General features: G+C 47.0%; 1 protein-coding gene and 1 pseudogene across 1 annotated transcript in view; both read right to left on the reverse strand.

Moving 5' to 3' along the window:
* The window catches only part of LOC105887367, an 11761-nt pseudogene extending 10941 nt beyond the window's left edge, over nt 1–820 (reverse strand).
* Nucleotides 1–5051, reverse strand: part of DPYSL2 (dihydropyrimidinase like 2) — a 102059-nt gene that overhangs the window by 79660 nt on the left and 17348 nt on the right. The gene's annotated exons all lie outside the window — the stretch shown is intronic.

The raw sequence follows: 5051 nt of genomic DNA on the forward strand, positions 1-5051 counted from the left end.
AACCAGATAAAAGAGTTAAAAAATATTTTTTTTTAAAAAAGGATTACAGCAGAGAAAGATGTTTTTCTTGCCTTCTTTGGTGCTTAAAAAAGAAATCTTGAAATCAGAAGGCTACAGGTTCCCTACCAACATTCCATATCAGTCATCTACCTACAATCTGGACAAATTCTACCAGCCATGTGAAAGAAAGTCTTCAGAAGTTTTACAGTGATAGTGCCACAACTGCCATTTCCAAGCCAATCTTTGATTTTTTTTTTTGCAGTTTTTGGCCAGGGCTGGGTTTGAACCCACCATCTCCAGTACATGGGGCCAGCACCTACTCCTTTGAGCCACAGACACAGCCTTGATACAACTCCTTTTTTTTTTTTGTAGAGACAGAGTCTGACTTTATCACCCTTGGTAGAGGGCCATGCCAACACACCACCTTAGGTGTACGAGGCTGGCGGCTCACAGCAACCTCCAACTCCTGGGCTCAAGCGATTCTCTTGCCTCAGCCTCCCAAGTAGCTGGGACTACAGGCGCCCACCACAACACCGCTATTTTTAGAGATGGGGTCTTGCTATTGCTCAAGCTGGTCTCGAACCTGTGAGCTCAGGCAATCCACCTGCCTCGGCCTCCCAGAGTGGTAGGATTACAGGCGAGAGCCACCAACTTCTACTTTTTCCAGCACAATTCCCTTTGCATGGGAAGCGCCTCCAAAAGGGTTGGCCTTCACGGTTGCGCCCAAATGGGCTTTCTTGTACTGTTCATCATGCCACTTCTGGTCTCATCAGTGACTACAGAGCTTCCTGGCAGTACGAAGCCCATAGCACTTGGCCATCCCGCCAGTCCTGGGTGCCTGAGGGGAAGGAGAGTGATTTATTTTCCATGGAGCCTATCAGCTAAGGTCAGCACTGATGGAGACTCCAGTGGTCCTCAGTGGCCAAGGCTGTGGATGGCCAAGGCAGGGATGAGGGACGTTGGGGTCCTTGGTGGTGAAGTCAGCTGAGGTCCTCTAATCTTTCATCCTACAGGGGAACGTATAACCAGGAGGATCACTCTTTTTGCTAGATCTGGTGTGCGGGCACACTCATGGCAGTGGTAGCGCTGGTGTCTGAGGTGTGGGATGTGCAGATCAGCTATGGGGCTGGAGGCTGTCACATGCACGTGACTGCAAGACGGAGGGGGCAGCTCTGCCTCTAGAGGAGGGCAGGGCACGGCGGTGGCTCTTTTTCCTGTGTGCACATCAGCTCCTTCCTTGAAGCTGACACAGCATCACAGATGCCCGGAAGCTCCATTAGCTGGGCTCAGAATCGTTTCCAAATATTAAAATTTTATCTCAGACTCTTATTACTTAGAATAACATTATATTCTAATATAAAGGAAAGTTGATTTATAATTTCTTAAATATAAGGGTAGATTGTTAACTTTTTAAAAAAGAGAAAGACCCAATTTCTTAAAATACACTTGTACTATCTACATTTAAAGATGAAGAAGATGACATTGACGTATCAGAAGGTCCTTTGAGTCTTTTTTTATTTTAAAATATTATGTTAAGGGCCGGATGAGGTGGCTCACACCTGTAATCCTAGCAATCTGGGAGGCTGAGGTGGGTTGATTGCTTGATTTCAGGAGTTCGAGACCAGCCTGAGCAAGAGCAAGACTCCATCTCGAGAAATAGCCGGGCATTGTGGCAGGCACCTGTAGTCCCAGCTACTGGGAGGCTGAGGCAAGAGAATCACTTAAGCCCAAGAGTTGGAGGTTGCTGTCTCCACAGCTCTCTACTGAGGGCAACATAGTGAGACTGTCTCAAAAACTAAATAAAAATAAAATATTGTGTTAACTTGTAATGGGATTGTTATCATTATTTTTAAATAAATTAATAAATATTTTTAATTCCCCAGCTTTACATTTCCAATATGGTAAGTATGGAGAGAAGTAACCTACATAAACAAATGTTCTTTGGCGTCCTCAATAATTTTTAAGAATGTAAAGGTATCTTGGGGCCCCAAAGCTTAAGAACCACTGGTTTCAAGGACAGAAGAGTGTGAGTTGCAGAGGACTATGGGAAACGCTGTTTTTTAGGAGAAAACCAGGAGTGTGGCATCACAGAAGCTGGAAGAAGAGCGTTTCTAAAAGGAGGGTGTTGTGCAAATGGGCAAAGAGCACCTGTGTATTTGGCCCCCATGTTTTCTACTTGTTCACACAGACTGGGACTGTTGGCTCCAAGCCTGCTGGCATCAGACTCCAATTTTTACACATCCATTTGTTCTAAATATAGCCCCAATGAGCATATTTTCAGCTATTTAGGGTCTTCCTGTTTTGCATACTCCACAAAACTGCACCCAACATCTGCTAACCGAGTAAGCTGAGTAGCTATGAAAGATCCCAACCACTGCTGTCCTCAGAGCTCCGTGAACCGAGTCTCCCCATCGTGCACTGAGTGACATCACCTAGATGCATAAGCTCCCACCCTATAGGACGTCCCTCTTCCCCTTCTGGAGGGTGACCCGCACGTCTGGAAGATATCACAGCTGTGAGGGGACCCTGACCTCAGGCCACCTGTCGAAGTGCCAACCAAATAAAGCTCGTTCATCTACTGCCATCTCACGGTCATATCTGTTTCCTGACCAGCCCCTATGTCCTCAATGCCACCGAAGAGGGCACGGTCATAAACCACCTGGTTATAGAGTAAGACAATGACAGCAGAAGAATTGCTGAATTCACTGCATGGAGGACACTGTGACCTTCACAAGCTTTGTAGAGGGGAAGGGGCATCACAGTGGGTGAGGAGTGAGACGTGATATCCCAAATACATAAACAGCTCATAAACACTGGCAGAAAAGGCAACTATCCCACAGAAGAATGGGTGCAAATTACAAACAGGCAGACCACAAAGGAAACAGTCTGAATGACCAGTAACCAGATGAAAAGACGCCCCACCCACTAGCGCTGGGAAAAGGCAAATGAAAATTAGGACAGACTGTTTCTTAATCGGCAGATATTTAAAGTTTGGCAAATATTTGATGGGCAAATATTCAAATGTGAGTGAAGCCATAGGAAAGCAGATACACTCCTCGTGCCTGGTGGGTGTGGAAGGCGGATAGTCTATTTTTTTAATGTGATTTGACAATATCTATAACAATGTTAAACAGCCTTGCCCGATGACCCAGAAGTTCCACTATCCAGTGTCTGCCGCAGAGAAATAGTCACACTCACGCACTCGCACAGCCTCCCTGAAGCACTGTTTATTATACAGACAAACAGGAAACAACAGAAAAATGGCTATTTGCGCCCTGGGATGTTCATACTATAGACCAATGTAGTGAGAAAGAAACAGACTCTGGTCAAATGCCTGATTTTATACCTTAACTTCATCAATTACTGAGCGCACGGTCCTCAACTAGTTATTTCATCTATTTATACCTCAGTTTCCTCATTAGAGATCGTAATACCTATTTTCCAGGGTCACTAAAAGACCAAAATATCGTTTTTCCCTGAAAATAAGACCTACCCAAAAAATAAGCCCTAGCAGGATGTCTATGCATTTGTTAAATATAAGCCCTACCCCAATAATAATGATACCAGAAAAGTGGCACCCCAGCCAGCTCAGCGGAGCAGGGCCTGGGGGACCTGCCACTTCTGTCTTGGTGGCAGCAGCCGGCAAAGAAACCGGCAGGTTGGGGCAAGCGAGGGAGCTTTCTTCCCTCAGAGGCTCCAGTAGAGCAGCTAGAGGACCTGTCAATCAAGGGAAAACTGGTGCCCATCCCTGATTGGTCCATTTTCAATCCTGCTCCTGATTGGTCCATTTTATAGACCAATCACAGCTAAGCTATTACCTCTATATAAGGCCCTGAGCAGAGACCTTGGGGGCAGATCGGCTCAGACCTTCCAGGAAGATAGAGAAGAAGAATAAGACTTCAGCAGACCATCGCAGACCGTCCAGAAGAAGAAGCGAAAGCTGTGGCGCTTCTAGTGCTGATCCTGCCCTACAAAGAGGCTTGGCTTTTTGTAGGAGTTGTAATACTTCTACTGCTGAACACTTCTGCTGCTGATCCTGCCTTACAAAGAGGCTTGACCCTTTGCTGATCTCTGCTCTGCAAAGAGGTTTGGTCCTTTGTAAGAGCTATGGCACATCTATCCTGCTCTACAAAGAGGCTTGGCTCTTTGTAAGAGTTGTTTTCATAAGAGTTGTAACACTTGGCTTGGTGCCTGTGGCTGAAGCGGCTAAGGCGCCAGCCACATACACCTAAGGTGGCAGGTTCGAATCCCCAGCCCAGATCCACCAAACAACAATGATGGCTGCAACCAAAAAATGGCCAGGCGTTGTGGTGGGTGCCTGTAGTGCCAGCTACTTGGGAGGCTGAGGCAGGAGACTGGCTTGAGCCCAGGAGTTGGAGGTTCCTGTGAGCGAGATGCCCCGGCACTCTACCCAGGGGGTATCCTGCCCTGCAAGGAGGTATGATTCTTTGAGCTGTAAATAAAACCTCACTATTCATTCTATGGTCCGTTGATTCATTCATGGAATCCTCGAGACCAAGAGCCTGGAAATGCAGTGTTAAAAATCTGGTATCAATAAGACCTAGTGATGGGTGTGGCTATGCAACATATCTGCATAGCCACGCCCTGCATTTCCATGAGGTAAGACCCCTGAAAAGAAGCCCTAGTGTGTCTTGAGAAAAAAATACATACAAGACAGTGTCTTATTTGGGGGGAAACACAGTAAGCTATAGCACCAGCCACATGCACCAAGGGTGGTGGGTTCAAACCTGGCCCAGACCAGCTGAACAATGATAACTGCAACCGAAAAAAAAAAAAGACCAAAATAAATAACCATGTGCAAAGCAATTAGAATACTGCTTGGGGGCTGGGCACCTGTGGCTCAACCGGCTAAGGCGCCAGCCATGTACACCTAAGGTGGCGGGTTGGACTTCCCAGCCCGGACCCGCCAGGCTGCAACCAAAAAATGGCCGGGAGTTGTGGCAGGCGCCTGTGGTCCCAGCTACTTGGGAGGCGGAGGCAGGAGACTCGCTTGAGCCCAGGAGTTGGAGGTTGCTGTGAGCTGTGATGCC

This window comes from Otolemur garnettii, unplaced genomic scaffold (genome assembly GCF_000181295.1).
Source record: "Otolemur garnettii isolate 467f Iridium unplaced genomic scaffold, OtoGar3 scaffold00074, whole genome shotgun sequence".
Taxonomy (NCBI): domain Eukaryota; kingdom Metazoa; phylum Chordata; class Mammalia; order Primates; family Galagidae; genus Otolemur; species Otolemur garnettii.